The sequence below is a fragment of the Mustela nigripes genome, chromosome 3, assembly GCF_022355385.1.
Source record: "Mustela nigripes isolate SB6536 chromosome 3, MUSNIG.SB6536, whole genome shotgun sequence".
Lineage (NCBI taxonomy): Eukaryota > Metazoa > Chordata > Mammalia > Carnivora > Mustelidae > Mustela > Mustela nigripes.
In genome coordinates this window covers 124,273,116-124,290,387 of record NC_081559.1, presented here as the reverse complement: position 1 = coordinate 124,290,387, position 17,272 = coordinate 124,273,116, and the positions used below count along the sequence as shown (strand labels likewise).

At 38.7% G+C, this 17,272-nt stretch overlaps 1 pseudogene; it reads left to right on the top strand.

The window, feature by feature from the left end:
* Positions 1–14,220: 14,220 nt before the first annotated feature.
* LOC132014542 (large ribosomal subunit protein eL43-like) lies at positions 14,221–14,521 on the top strand (annotated as a pseudogene).
* Positions 14,522–17,272: the final 2,751 nt, after the last annotated feature.

The following is a 17,272-nucleotide window of genomic DNA, read 5'->3' as shown; positions in this document are numbered from 1 at the left end:
GAAGGGCCATCTGTACCCCAATGTTTATAGCAGCAATGGCCACGGTCACCAAACTGTGGAAAGAACCAAGATGCCCTTCAATGGACGAATGGATAAGGGAGATGTGGTCCATATACACTATGGAGTATTAAGCCTCAGAAAGGATGAATACCCAACTTTTGTAGCAACATGGACGGGACTGGAAGAGATTATGCTGAGTGAAATAAGTCAAGCAGAGAGAGTCAATTATCATATGGTTTCACTTATTTGTGGAGCATAACAAATAGAATGGAGGACATGGGGAGTTAGAGAGGAGAAGGGAGTTGGGGGAAATTGGAAGGGGAGGTGAATCATGAGAGACTATGGACTCTGAAAAACAATCTGAGGGCTTTGAAGGGGAAAGGGGTGGGAGGTCGGGGTACCACGTGGTGGGTTAGGGCACAGATTGCATGGAGCACTGGGTGTGGTGCAAAAATAATGAATACTGTTATGCTGAAAATAAAAAATAAATTAAAAAAAAATAAGTAGATCCCAAATTATGGAATTGTTAACACACAAGAAGAGACTATGTATTACTTACGTAACAATGCTGGGAAGGTGAGCAGATGAAGCAGAGTGGCCCTTGGCCATACAAACCTTCAGGAATCCAGGCTGACAGAGTCCTGCCATCTTCAGTATGTGGGTTCCAATATCCCTAGCTTGTAAAATCCAATTCAATCTAATATCCCTTCTCTATTTCAGTGGGTCAGAGGGAGAAGGACCATGCAGGATTCTGTATAGGAGGAGATAATGGTGTAGCTCTGAAATGGCAGGCATCACTCCCTTTCTCTTATTCCATGGGTTAGAACTCAGTTAACAGGACCATCTAACATTAAGGAACGCTGGGAACTCTATGCGTTAGGAAGTCAGGAACAAGAGATTATGGCAAAGGCTCAGCCTTTTTCACTCCAGCGTTTCACAGGAATGCACAGCTACCCACCATTCATTCTCATCCTAATCTTCTGATGGACCCACTCCTTTTCCTGCCCTGCCCTCTCACCTTGAGTAACTCACCGCCATTAATGTGCACGAGGTTACATTACTCAGGTGAGGTGCAGAGAAAAAAAAAAAAAAACTGTTGAGATCCATTCACTCAGAGAGTTTTAGTCAGTAAAAGTCAATACTGGAAATGACTGCGAAGAAGCAGTAAAGGTCACTGATATCAGTAGTGCCCGGAATGAGAGCGGTGTTCTTCCTTGCTCTTCACTGCTTGTCTCAAACATGGAGTATTTCATTCAGGTTCCATCACACGTGCAAAAGGATAAGGTGGGTCGCAGAACCAAACCATAGGAAGACAAGCTGAAAGAAGTGGAATGATTCAGATGGAAGAGCAAAGAAGGATCAATGGAGAGGCTATAATTGTCTTTACAAGAATATTTTATAGAAGCTAAGCTTTTTCTGATAATAAACTCACAGGGTAGGGGGTGGAACGTTATCCATATTCCCACCACCTAGAGACAAACTCTGTTAACATAACTTTTGTATAGTTCCTTCCAGACTATTTTCCATGCATAATCTTTTAAGATACTCTTGCATTTTATGTATTTTTTGCATTTTTGCATGTTTTTGTCATTTAGGAGAGTAAGCATTTGCTTTATGTTTTTAGGGTCTTCAAAAACACCATTTCCTAAAAACACATACTGTTTCACTGGGAAGATATATCACAGCCACTCACTGCTCAGGATTTAGATTGCTCCTAATTTTTCACTATTATAAATATCATTGGGATGCACATTTGTGTGCAGAAGCCATTTTCCTACTCATCAAAGTACTGTCTACTTGCATAAAATCTCTTCATATGTATGCTAAATTGTCTTTCAATATTTTTCTCCCACTGGTAAATAGCTAAGAATGCATGTTTCATCAACCCTTCTCTAGTGTTTGGAATTACTTAAAAATGTTTTCTCTTAGAGAAAATTCACGAGTTTTTAAAAATCTTCATTCCTTTAGTTATTAGTGAGATTAAACAATTTTCCAAGTTTATTAATCACTTATATTTCTGCATTTGTGAATTTTTTTACCTTACTTGACCACAACTAATTAGTGTTTTCCTTATTGACTTGTATGATATAATTATGCTGATATTTTAGCACATCTGTCAAGTTTATTTTCTTTAGTTTCTTTGACTTTGCTATTATTCATTAGTTTGTCTTAATGTATTCAAAAAATTTAACCTCATCTATTTTTTGCTAATATTTAATATAAGAAATTTCTTTCCAGTTTAGGGGATGAATAAATATACATTGATATTTCTCCTACCTTTTTTAGAGTTGCTTTTTTTTTACATTTAATTCCTTAATGAAACTATAACAGTATTTCAGAAGTCCCAGATTGTCTAAAGCTTTATTTCAAGTTTGACATTGATTTCTCAAATAGCTATCTTCAAATATTTAAATGGATGCAGAACGTAAGTGGTAGAATTAAACTGGCTTTGCATGGCTCCAAGAGAGAGCATTAGAATCAATGGGTTAAATTATAGATTTTGGTTTCATAAAAGAAAGCACATTCTAAATGGTGATGACATTGAAATATTTAACACCTGATATAGCATGTTCTCCAAGCATCCAAGTGGATTTCCAGCCATAAAAAAAACTGACAATGCCCTTTGGTGTAACAGGATGAACATCAACCAATGTTAAAATTACCTGGAGAATATGAAATGGACCACTTTGAAGTTAAAGGTGCAATTACCACATGCATCAGTTATCCCATGATAGTCCTGATTTATGCCTGTTGTTCAGGTATGATTATCTGTAATGTCTTTTTTCCCCCACTTTCATACTCTTCCAATTTAGATAGCTCTGATCAAGGCAGCACTCTCTGAATGAAGATATTCAGCTGGAAGTGGGGGGACTAATTTGGAAGGTGTGGAATAAGGAATTCTGCCATTAAGGGACTATTCTAATCACTTCCCAGGCCCTGTTGTCAGGTTCTTATGGCCCAGAGTGCATCCAGCTGTACCCAAGTCCCTGTATCCTCTGCACAGCTTGATGACTACTTTGTGGGACTGTGTATATGCTTATATATTTCCCCATCAGAGCTCGCGTGTAATGTGATATTATGCTGGTTTTTCCCACTCACATTCCCTAACTCATGCCTAATATAAAGCAAGCACAATTTGTCTTGGTTGTCGAGCACTCCCCACCCTAAAAAAAGGTTGAGGAGGTGGGAGACATCCCCAGTGACGACGGAGTAAGTCATCTGGTCGCCGTTGAAATGTTGACAACCATGAGATTTACATGGTTTATGTCCATAGACTATGGAAGCCCTAATAAGGCATACAAAGTTCCCTGAAATTCTATCCTTTGACTCTACTGCAGAGTCTGTAAATCCTTCTGAGCCCTCAAGATAAAAAGGAAGAGAAAAAAGAATTCCCATATCATCCCTCGGCAACCTTTGGAGTAGATGAAACAGCCTAACTGCTTAGACAGGAAGCCTTCCACTATGCAGCATCACACTCAAGGACCTTTTAGGAGGGAAACAAGTATGGGTAAAAATGTGACAATACACAAGAAGATAATTTCACTCCTCTGACTGTATTATATCCTATAGCTAGAGGAACTAAAGAGGGTTCATTTGAATGGTAAGTGTTCACATTAGTGAAGTTGAATGAGAGTGTGTATTAGGCAATAGGAGGTGGGGAATGCAGGACCTGCAGTTGCAGAAATAATTTTCTAGACTGACCAATAAAATACGCCTCACTTTTTATTAAGGGTTTTAGGAAATCATGCTCACATTCTCAATCAAAGGATCTTTCTCGAAGAATCCGTAATAACAAATCTACAAAAACCTCAGGGGTTTAACACATGAAGTTTGTACTCATTCAAGTCCATTAAGAGCTCATGAGCTCTTTATGTGGTTCATAAAGTAGGATGATGAGCTTTCAGTAAAGGTTATTTGGGTCATTTTAAGGCCAAATTATGAATATAAGTCAATGACCCTTAAACAAGACCAAGATGACATAATGATAAATTAATATGATGTCAAGCAATTCATACAATTAACTATCACTTGCCTCCGTAAAGAAACTTTTCTCATCTGAACTTGAGCAGCTTCTCGTTCACTCAAATTTAAGATAGGACTCAAATTCTTTAAGAATTAAGAACAAATGATTCTCATTTGGAGACCTGGATTTTACCGGAGAGGAGAATAGGGTTTTCCCCCACATTGTTCCCTCTCCCTGAGAGTCTTCTTGTTGGGGCAGTGGGGGATTCTTCTGATGCTTCCTGAGGAAAAATGCCCTTTCTCCAGCCTGGGAATGACTGCTGAGTGAATCTCCATAACCAATGGATTTGTGGGGAAAGATTTACTTAAAATGTACATTGAAACTTATTAAGAGACTAGTCTAATATGATACTGAGATTTTATTTTATTTTATTATTATTATTATTATTATTAGATTTTATTTATTTATTTGACAGACAGAGATCACAAGTAGGTAGAGAGGCAGGCAGAGAGAGAGGAGGAAGCAGGCTCCCCGCTGGGCAGAGAGCCCGATGTGGGGCTGGATCCCAGGACTCTGGGATCATGACCTGAGCCGAAGGCAGAGGCTTAACCACTGAGCCACCCAGGCGCCCTGATACTGAGATTTTAATACAGAACTCCAGACATTGTTTGAGCACTATGAAATATAATAAAGCTATTATCTCTTATATTGTTCATTTCCTACCTATAATAATACAGCTATCACTATATTGTTTCTTAGGCTTTACAGACCTATCAATATTCATGGTTTCTTATTAATATTAAAAATACAAGTGTCTCTGATTTTTTATCTCTGCCTTCTTATTTGCTACTTTGTGCGTCTCCCACTCTGCTCTCAAACACATGCTGTGTATTTCTTGAACACACACACACATACACATATCCACTTCAGTGTAGTGCTGGCTCTTTTAAAGTGTATTTCGTCATTTACTTCCCACAAGAAGTGCTATGTGTGTAGTAGTCTTACTTTACAAAGCAAAAATGTTAACATAGGGAGGTTAAATGCTCTGCCAAGTTTCCATGCCTCTCAAATGGTATATTACCATATAATTGTTTAGATAAATACAAGGTGCTCTTGTGCAATAGGGTAATAGACAGTACAATTATTTGGCACAAGGGTTTTAAATGATTCTGTCTTAAATTCATAGCCACACAGATGGACCATTTCAAATCATTGTGTTTTCATTACCTTTATTTTCATGGAATCGCAGACTCCCCATACCACACTCTGTGAGTTCAAGACTGTGGTCATAGTCCTTACAACCTTTCTTGGAGTTAGGAGCAGTCATTGAGCAGACTGAAGATATACATTCAAGGCCAGTAAAGTCCAGAGTGGAAGTGAAAGTCCATGGAATGCGAATGCGTTAATTACTTGTGCACCCAAGTTCCTTCACGTTTTTCATAACTGCCTCAGACATGTCCTCAAACTACATTATTCACATCTCATGTCCATCTGAGCTCAACCTCTAACCTCCTAGGTCACTAGTTCCTACATTTTTTGCACCAACCAGGTTGTTGCTGCTGTAGGTGAAATGTAATGGCCACAGACATATCATGCCTGAGCTCCTATAATGCACAAGCAGGTCCAACTAATGCTAATGGCAGCACAAATGTTTCTGTAGTTAAACCTCAATATGTTTCTCAACAGCACTTTTTAAAAAAGATTTTATTTGTTTATTTGACAAAGAGACAACACAAGTAGGCAGAGCAGCAGGCAGAAGGAGAGGGAGAAGCAGACACCCCACTGAGTGGAAAGCCTGATGTGGGGACTCTATCCCAGAGTCCTGGGATCATGACCTGAGACAAAGGCAGCTGCTTCACCAACTGAGCCACCCAAGTGTCCCGCTCCTCACAAGTACTTTTTAAAAAATCTCCCCTGGTGTCCAAGCAGCTTATGAACAAAGATTCTGAAAAATCAGGACTAATTTTTAAAATTTATGGTCACCAAAGGAATATGGACTAGTTTAATGACTTCCCCACCACTAAGAAGGCAGGCAGGTCATGAGTCAGCCTGGGACCATCCTGAGTACTTTTCTTCAACCTTCAGTCTAAAAGTATTTCTCTGATAGAAGCTGCTACTTCATGTAAAATAAAGAAATTCCTCCAAACTAATGCACTAATTTCTTTTTTTTGGTCCAAATTTCTACACATAGATCCTATGTTTCTTTTTCATTTCCAAAAAACATGTTTCTATACCATTTTTTAAAGATTTTATTTATTTATTTGACAGACAGAGATCACAAGTAGGCAGAGAGAGAGGAGGAAGCAGGCTCCCTGCTGAGCAGAGAGCCCGATGTGGTGCCCGATCCCAGGACCCTAGGATCATGACCTGAGCCGAAGGCAGAGGCTTTAACCCACTGAGCCACCCAGTCACCCCTCTATACCATTATTAATGCTTTATTTTATGCAATGAAAAAAATCTTATCTGGATAAATTTTGTAATAGCACTGACTTAAACTTACTCTCCCTTCATTAAAAATAATAATCACAGTACAATAAGCAATAACAGAATAAAAAATTCCCACCAAAGCTTCTCAGTTTAGTTCACAGTAGAACAAACTAACCAAACCACAAAACATACTTTGGTGGAAGCTGACATAGTAGAAAAAGCCTTCTATTCGAAATCAGGGAATTAATTGCTGAGAGACCTTGTGGGGATTGTTTGAAAACTGGCGTAAAAGTGAAAATGCTATTTGAAATGCCATCATTGACTTTAAATCCCTCACTTGGAAATACACATATGTACTCATGCATTTGGTCAATCAACAAATATCTGTAGAGTGTCAATCATGTATTGCAGACATAAGTGTTAGGTATTTATTCTGATTTAGGTTACTGAACCGTCTTTCTAATCTAATCTCTTTTTAACAAAGAAGAAAATAACTTTCTGCTGGATAATTAAAAACTCTGCAACAAGCTGCAATAAGAAGTCATCTAAGGCATATTTATTTACTTCTAAATTTCATGCGACTATTGAAATCGAATTATGTATTACTCATCATTGAAACTTGGGATTTCTTTCCACTGAGGTATTTCTGTTTCTGGGGAAACTGAGGTCAGAGGCTTATTTTCATTGCTCTCCCTTGTGTGTTTCCTCTGTCCCTTGCTTTCTGGTCAGACTGAAAGGATAGACAGAATGAATTGAGAGAGGAATGTTAAGAATTTAAGACATCCATCTTTTGTGTGACGAGGCCCAATTCAATTTAAGAAGAATGAAGCAGAAGAGTACTAGAAGAGAGCCATCTAACCTGTTCTTTCGAAAAGTTCGGCTTCTGAAGAGCAGGGAGGGAAGGGTTCGAAAAAAGGGACAGTTAAATGCTTGCATTTCTACTTAAGAATGAAGGGGGCGACATCTGTATCCTTGGGGTAAATACCCAGGAGTGCAATTGCAGGGTCATAGGGAAGCTCTATTTTTAATTTCTTGAGGAATCTCCACACTGTTCTCCAAAGAGGCTGCACCAACTTGCATTCCCACCAACAGTGTAAGAGGGTTCCCCTTTCTCCACATCCTCTCCAACACATGTTGTTTCCTGTTTTGTTAATTTTGGCCATTCTAACTGGTGTAAGGTGATATCTCAATGTGGTTTTAATTTGAATCTGGGCATTTATCCCAAGGATACAGATGTCGTGAAAAGAAGGGCCATCTGTACCCCAATGTTTATAGCAGCAATGGCCACAGTCGCCAAACTATGGAAAGAACCAAGATGCCCTTCAATAGATGAATGGATAAGGAAGATGTGGTCCATATACACTATGGAGTACTATGCCTCCATCAGAAAGGATGAATACCCAACTTTTGTAGCAACATGGACGGGACTGGAAGAGATTATGCTGAGTGAAATAAGTCAAGCAGAGAGAGTCAATTATCATACAGTTTCATTTATTTGTGGAGCATAACAAATAGCATGGAGGACATGGGGAGTTAGAGAGGAGAAGGGAGTTGGGGTATATTGGAAGGGGAGGTGAATCATGAGAGACTATGGACTCTGAAAAACAATCTGAGGGGTTTGAAGTGGTGGGGGGGGTGGGAGGTTGGGGTACCAGGTGGTGGGTATTATAGAGGGCACGGATTGCATGGAGCACTGGGTGTGGTGAAAAAATAATGAATACTGTTTTTCTGAAAATAAATAAATTGGAAAAAAAAAGAATTCAAACAAACAAACAAACAACAACAACAACAACAAAAAAAAAAAAAAAATGAAGGGGGCTGTGCTATTTCTCCCCAGCAGGTGATGGTGGCTGAGAGCCATGTTTGCAATTCTCAGCTACAACCTCTCTAGCAGTATAGATAGTGAGGTGGACACCTCTCTCCACACCCATCTTCTTAAAGCCTGGAGATGAGTCACCCTCACAGCTCAGATAAGAGGAGCTTGTTAAGCATTTCAGGCTGGGAAGGGTGGGTGCTCTTTAATAGCTGTGTTCTACCTTTCTTAATGGGAAACTATAAAAAGAGTTCCTTCCAAAAAAAAAAAAAAGAAGTAAAGGCTCCCCACTATTCTCTATAATTGTTTTGAAGGTCCTTATCAACATAATTAGTCAGTATGAAGTAGTTACAGGCATAAGAATTGGAAAGGAAGAGATATAACCATCTGTATTAACAGAAATGAAGTTATTAAATATATGGAAAACCTAAAAAAATCATGTTAAAAAACTACAAAAATAATAGAATTCAATGAACATAAAAAATATTAGTCTTTATAAATACATATGATAATTTTCTAACAACAAAATGGAAGCAGAGACTTCATTTACAGTAGTAAAAATAATAGTAATAACAACAGAATACCTAGGTATAACTTAACAGTACATGTTTAATAGCTATATGAAGAAAATTCTTAAAGAATCCTGAAATACACAAAAATAGACTTGAGCAAATGAAATGATACATACCTTGTTTGAGATAGGAAGGCTCAAATTATAAATATGTCAATTCTTTCTAAATTAATTTATAAATGTAATGCATTCACTACAAAAATATTCTCATATTTTCTAAATCAAGATAAGTTGATTATAACAAGCAATAAAAGCCAAAAAAGAAACCTTGAAGAGAATGAGAGGTGATTAGGAAGCTAGCCATCTGTCTAGAAATTACTCCATAGCATGAAAAATACACTTTCATACTAAAACATATTACATTAAAGCATGTGATAATTCTCAATGGGGAAAAACTGAGAGCCCTTCTCCTAAGGTAGGAACACAGCAGGGATGTCCACTATCACCACTGTTATTCAGTGTAGTACTAGAAATCCTAAACTCAGCAATCAGACCACAAAAAGGAATAAAAGACATTCAAATCAGCAAAAAGTCAAACTTCTACTCTTCGCAGATGACATGATACTGTATGTTGAAAACCCAAAAGATTCCACCCCCAAAATGCTAGAACTCATACAGCAATTCAGCAATGTGGCAGGATATAAAACCTATGCATGGAAATCTGTTGCATTTCTATACACTTAACAAGACAGAAGAAAGAGAAGTTAAGGAGTTGATCCCATTTATAATTGCATCCAGAACCATAAAATACCTGGGAATAAACCTAACCAAAGAGGTAAAGGATCTGTACTCAGAAAACTATAGAACACTCATGAAAGAAACTGAGGAAGACACAGAAATGGAAAACCATTCCATGATGATGGATTGGAAGAACAAATATTGTTAAAATGTCTATATCACCCAAAGCAATCTACACATGTAACGCGATCCCTTTCAAACTACTACTAGCATTTTTTCACAGAGCTGGAACAAAAAATCCTAAAACTTATATGGAACCACAAAAGACCCCAAACAGCCAAAGAAATCTTGAAAAGGCAAAACAAAGCAGAAGACATCACAATTATGGACTTCAGGTTTTGTCACTAAGCTGTAGTGCTCAAGACATTATCATGCTGTCACAAAAACAGACCCATAGATCAATGGAATAGAATAGAAAACCCAGAAATGGACACACAACTCTATGGTCAACTATTCTTCAACAAAGCAGGAAAGATTATTAGTGGAGAAAGACAGTCTCATCAATGAACAGTTTTGAGAAAAACTTTTCTTACACCATACACAAAAATAAATTCAAAATGTATGGAAAACCTAAATGTGAGATAGGAAATCGTCAAAATCCTAGAAAAAAACACAGACAGTAACCTCACTGACATCAGCCATAGCAACTTCTTCCTAGATATGTCTCCCAAGGCAAGGAAAACAAAAGCAAAATTAAATATGGGACTTCATCAAGATGAAAAGCTTCTTCACAGGGAAGGAAACAATCAATAAAACTAGAAAGCAACTTATGAAATGGGGAAGATATTTGCAAAAGACATACCTGATAAAGGGTTAGTATCCATAGTCTATAAAGAACTTCTCAAACTCAACACCCTAAAAATAAATAATCTGGTTAAGAAATGAGCAGAAGACATAAATAGACAATTTTCCAAAGAAGACATCCAGATGGCTAACAGATGCATGAAAAAATGCTCAACATCACTCATCATTAGGGAAATACAAATCAAAACTGCAATGAGATACCACCTCACACCAGTCAGAATGGCTAAAATTAACAAGTTAGGAAATGACAGATGTTGGTAAGGATGCAGAGAAAGGGGAACCCTCTTACACTATTGAGAGGAATGCAAATTTGTGTGTAGCCACTCTGGAAAACAGTATGGAGGTTTCTCAAAAAGTTAAAAATAGGGGCACCTGGGTGGCTCAGTGGGTTAAGCCGCTGCCTTCGGCTCAGGTCATGATCTTAGGGTCCTGGGATCGAGTCCCGCATCCGGCTCTCTGCTCAGCGGGGAGCCTGTTTCCTCCTCTCTCTCTCTGCCTGCCTCTCTGCCTACTTGTGATCTCTGTCTGTCAAATAAATAAATAAAATCTTTAAAAAAAAAAAAGTTAAAAATAGAACTACCCTACAACCTAGCAATTGCACTACTAGGTATTTACCAAAGGATACAAAAACACAGATTTAAAGGGATACATGCACCCCGATGTTTATAAGCAGCATTGTCAATAATAGCCAAACTATGGAAAGAGCCCAGATGCCCATCAACAGATGAATGGAAAAAGATGTGAGATATATATATATATATATATATATATATATATATATATTTAAATAATATATCTATATCATATATCATATACCATATACATGTAATATCTATATATGATATCTATCACATATATATATATCACATATATATGCATATATATCATATATATGTATACATATATATCTCAAAGAAGATGTGGGGTGTGTGTGTGTGTGTGTATACATATTTGTATATGTATATATACACCCATATATATTACTCAGCCATCAAAAAGAATGAAACCTTGTCATTTGCAATGACATGGATAGAATCATGTCATGGATAGAGTCATGGATAGAGTGTTGTTATAGGTACATAGAGTGTATTATGCTAAGCAAAATATGTCAGTCAGAGAAAGACAAATACCATATGATTTCACTTATATGTGGAATTTAAAAAAAAAAAACAACAGATGAACATAGGAGGAGAAAAAAAGGAGCAAACCATAACACAGACGCTTAACTAGTAAAGAACAAACTGAGGGTTCTGGAGGGGAGGTGGGATTAAATGGGTGAAGGAGGGCACTTGTTGTGATGAGCCTGGGGTGTTGTACGAAAGTGATGAATCACTAAATTCTTCTCCAGAAACTATTGCACTATATTTTAACTAAATGAAATTTAAATAAAAACTTGAAACAAGGGCGCTTGGGTGGCTCAGTGGGTTAGGCCGCTGCCTTCGGCTCAGGTCACGATCTCAGGGTCCTGGGATCAAGTCCCGAATCGGGTTCTCTGCTCAACAGGGAGCCTGCTTCCTCCTCTTTCTTTCTCTGCCTACTTGTGATCTCTCTCTGTCAAATAAATAAATAAAATCTTAAAAAAAAAAAAAAAAACTTGAAACAAGAAAAACAAGCAAAAGATATCTGAACAAAAATATGAAAATATGTATATGTGTGGTTTTCTCTTGTTCTTGTTAGATTATCTGTAAAATACTGGAAACAATCTTAATATGCATCCTCAGAGTACTGGGTGAAGACAGTTATAGTATACCCACGTGATATCATGCTATCAAATAGTCACAAAATGAAGTATTAGTCCTCAAAGGAATGAGGAAGACTGTCCTATGGAGTAATCTCCAATATGCACTACTAAATGAAAAGGCAAGTTGCACCACAGTCTGGGTAGTAGGTTTCTTTATATCTAAGAAATAGAAAACATTCTGGCTTGTGTTTTTTTCAAAAAGCAATTCTTAAAAGCTAATAAAAATTGTTTCTTGTATGGGGAGATAGAATTGATTGAATCAGAGGTGGAACTTGGGCTGCTTACACTGTTCCTGGTTTTGTGCTTTTGGCTTTGGAACAGTGTAAAGGTAAATAGAAAAGGAAATCAAAATTGGGGGTGGGATCCCTAAAAATTAAAAACATAAATAAACAAATGACCCTAGCTGTATATCAAATTGGTGGTTTAATGACCCAGAGAAAAATCATATAATCTGATTTTAAAACATAGCATTTGACAAATATAGTCCTAGTGGGAAATATTCTAAGAACAACAACAAATAAAAAACTGCAAAGAAATCTGTGTTCATTATTCCCAGTGTTTAGTAACGAAGCACCAGGCCCTTCTTGCCAGGATTAAGGTGTTGGCTTTTATTCTCTTCTTCAGAACTCTTGGCTAGAACTGGGTTATATGACCACACTCTAGCTTTAAGGAAGCTGGAGGCAACAAAGAGCAACATTATCACAATTATTATTATTTTTTAAAGATTTTATTTATTTATTTATTTGACAGATAGAGATCACAAGTATGCAGAGAGGCAAGCAGAGACAGAGAGGAGGAAACAGGCTCTCTGCTCATCAACCCTGATGCGGGGCTAGATCCCAGGACCCTGAGATCATGACCTGAACCGAAGGCAGAGGCTTAACCCACTGAGACACCCAGGTGCCCCCATTATCACAATTATTTAGATGAATCATGAACCATTCCTTGGGGTGAGGCCTTTATCTGTTCTCTGCCACAAGAAGTAGCATCTGTTAGCAAGGATGAAGCAGAGAATGTACTGGAGAGAAGTAATTTAAAGCACTGGCCACAGAGGGTAAGGATGAGGGGAAAATCTCAGATGAATGCTTCCTGGGGGACACTGGAAGGGGACAAACACATTTGTAGAGCATTCATGGGGCAAGTTAACCAAAGGACAGATTTGACTTCTAATCCCTACCACTCTTATGAGTTGGATTATGTTTATCTCTCTAAAGCATTCTCTGAAGATTCTTTTTTTTTTTTTTAAATATTTTATTTATTTATTTAACAGAGGGAGAGAGAGAGATCACAAGTAGGCAGAGAGGCAGGCAGAGAGAGGGGAAGGGAAGCAGGCTCCCCGCTGAGCAGAGAGCCCCATGCGGGGCTTGATCCCAGGACCCTGAGATCATGACCTGAGCTGAAGGCAGAGGGTTAACCCACTGAGCCACCCAGGCGCCCCTTCTCTGAAGATTCTTGAGCATCCTCTGTGTGTGTGTGTGCATGTGTGTCTGTGTGGTCCACTGACAAGAGAGGTCAAGCATCTTGCCTGAGAGCATACAGCCAACAAGTGGACGAACCTGGATTCCCACTCTCACAGCAGCAACAGAGCCAGGGTCTTAAGTACTCGTCGAGAGACTGGTTTTACCTAATCCAAGATAAGGGCCATAATACCTAGGATTCATTTTGCAATGACAGCTAACATCTAACAGGCAAGCAGTGTGCTAAGGGCTTTATATAGACGATCTCTCTTAAACCTAGAAAAAATTCAGCCATTACCTTGTGATTCCAGACAGGAACCCTGAGATTCCCATAGCCTGAGTAATTGTCCAAGTTCTTGGCTTTTCTAAGTGGCAGAGCTGGAATGTGTGCCTAATTCTTTCTGCCTCCAGTGTCTCTCCTCTACTCTGCCTTGGGAAACTGTCTCTTCCAGAAAGAAGTTTTTTTAAAAAGCTTTTTATTTCTGAGACATCCTTTTCAGTTCTTAAATTTACATTGGGTGATTGTGGGGGTCTTGGGGTCTCACTAAGTGGACAAGGAATTTAATAAAAATATTTTAGAATATAAATTGCCTTCCATAGATAACACGCAAATTAGAGGAAACTTTCTGAAAGAAATATGAATGAACATTGAGAGTTAACAATTCTGAATTCCAATCTCTGGTTTCAGACCTAGTTTTTAGCAACATGGCTAAACACACCAAGAAGGTCAGAATCCTTGGTGACTATGGGACTGGTTATGGTGCCTCCTTCGGGAAAATGGTGAAGATTTAAATAATCCAGCATGCTAAGTATACTTGCGGCTTCTGTGGCAAAACCAAGATGAAAAGATGAGCTGTGGGGATCTGGCATCATGGTTTCTGCATGAAAATAGTAGCCAGTGGTGGCTGGACCTACAATACTACTTCTGCTGTCCATGAAGTCTGCCATCAGAACACTGAAAGAGTTGAAAGACCAGCAGAAGCTCCACCATTTGAAACACAGCTAGCCTATAATAAATGGGTTAATTTATATAACAACAACAAAAAAGAATTCTGAATCCCAGAATTGGTGGTCTAGATCACAGTGCCCTTAAGCAAAACTCAGGAAGTTGTATGCCAAGTTAAAAACCTACTGTTGGCACAGAGATAAAGGCATATACTATCTCTAGGACAGGGACCAAGATGAAGGCCAAGAAGTCTACAGAGCATGTTAGGATCTGAGAGTCCCGAATGTAAGACCATAGAACTTTCCAAGGCCAGCTATTGGAGTAGCCAAGAAAATATATAGGAGTTGCTTCCCCCCACAGATAACAAGAAGACTTCTGCATGAAGCAACGTAGGTTCACCTAGACTAAGAGTCACATGCTGTCAGACAATGTGTTCTTTATAAACCACACTGTCTGTACTTAAACCAGCTTTGCTTTCTGCATCAGTGACTCTAAAGAAATACAGTTGACCCTTAAACAAAACAAGTTGGAACTCTGTGGGTCCACTTATGCCCAGAGTTTTTACAATATGGTACTGTAAATGTATTTCCTCTCCCTTATTATTTCTTAATAACAATTTTTTTTCTTTAGCTTACTTTAAGAATACAATATGTAATATATAGAATATGTGTTAATCAATTGTTTATGTTATTGGCAAGGCTTCTGGTCAGCAGTAGGCTATTAATTAGCTTCGGGGGAGTTGAAAGGTACACTCAGGTTTTTGACTATGCAGGGGGTTGGTGCTCCTGACCCCTTAATTGTCCAAGGGTCACTTGTAATTTTCTTGTTTGAGGAGCTCTTGATCTCTGGGCTCCCTTTCATTAGTGTTATCCTCTGAGGACTGTCCATCCCACATAAAGCCAGACAGCTATGAATGTTACCAAAACCCAGTGTACCAGAACAAATATGAAAGCAAGACAATGTCCCTACAGTAAGAATAAATAATTTTAAAAATAGGCAAAGCCTCCCAAAAATTTTAAAATTTATTTATGAGAAATACATAAACACCCCAATAAGTATATGAAAATCAATAAAGGGAAACCTCACTAAGGTAGAGTCAGCTGGCTGGCAGAGGGAGGCCTACCACTCAATGTCAGCTACAGGAAGAATTGTCAATTCCAGACTAGAACAGAAGAATCCTCAACAGGAAGAGATGTAAGTTGCATCTTTTACAAGAAATGGAATACCCTGGAAATCAGTCAATGGGGAATCGTCTTCACCCTAAACCCTCACTTTTCTCCAGTTCACTTTTACTCAAAACAGCCCCTCCCAATTTCCTCCTCCTTCTCCATACACTAACATTTTTCTCCTTTGTTTGTTGGACATGTCTGAATTTGTCCTGAATTTGTAGCTTCCAAGTCCTGAACTACAATTCTCTGATAGTCCTAACAAACCCATTTTGCGGTAAAATAACTGGCTGTTTTATTTTTAAGGTTAACAAATAAAAAGATAGTGTTTTACTTTAGGCATTATTATCCTCTCACCATTTTTCTTTTGTGTTTATTAATCTTATGACTAGTATTGGGCCGCCCAGAAGGAAAAGAAAAAGCCCCTGAACATTTTACATTATTTAAAGATTCAAAATATTTTTACTCTTCCCTGATGACCTGGACCTGTCCTGCTTACCTGGCCTTTCTCTTGCTTTGCCTCTGCATCTCACAGCTGTGAGATATCATGTTTCTTTCACTGAGTTCTGGCTTTGAGATTAAGATTTAGTATGCCTCTCAAAATATCTTCCAGTATTGAGGTGGATGAAATATTTAGATTCATCAAAGTGTTACAGAGAGTGAGATGGTTCTTTTCGGTGCCACAGTAAAGAATTAGAGGAAGAGGAAACGAAAGGGAGGCAGAAGAAAGTTTTATTAAAGTACACTCCAAAAGGATACCTTTGCCTCAGGTCATGATCCCAGGGTCCTGGGATCTGCTCAGTGATGAGTCTGCTTCTCCCTCTCCCTCTGCCCCTGTTCATGCGCCCTCTCTCTTTCTCTCTTGCTCTCTCTCTCTCAAATAAATAAAATCTTTAAAGAAGGGATGCCTGGGTGGCTCAGTGGTTTAAGCCTCTGCCTTCAGTTCCGGTCATGATTTCAGGGTCCTGGGATCAAGCCCCACATCTGGCTCTCTGCTCAGCAGGGAGCCTGCTTCCCCCTCTCTCTGCCTGCTTCTCTGCCTACTTGTGCTCTCTCTGTCAAATAAATGAATAAAATCTTAAAAAAAAAAAAAAAAAACGATCTTTAAAGAAAAAGAAAGATAAAGTACACTCCAAGGGAGGACCCGGCCAGTCAAGAGAGACAAAGGTCTGGGGAACTCTAGGGTGTGGGCTTGTTTTTTTCTTGTGGGTGGGTCCTAGGGTCCCAACATTTGAGTGGCATGCCTGAATTACCTAAGAATTAGCCAACTTTGCCTGTCTTTCCCTAAAATGTATTTAAAATACCTGCATGGGGTAGGAAATTGCAACATTATTTCTATTCTAGGGACACAGGTCACATGGGAAGAACCAAGCAGCTGCTTTCTGCACAAGTGTAACAAATACAACAAATTTAACTCTGTCTCTGCCCAGATGCTGTAACCACAAACTGACTGTGAGATGGGTGGAATGTGGTGGTCCCCTCTGCAATCCTGGATTGGGGCTCTCCAGCAGGACATCTAACGACTTTGGTGAAGATGACAATTCTGCCCAGTCCAGTGATAACCATGTTAAATCAGCTTGCTGGGAAGCACAGATCCCCCTCCTCCCCTCACCTCATCCCCACTATCCAAAAGCCAAACATTCCT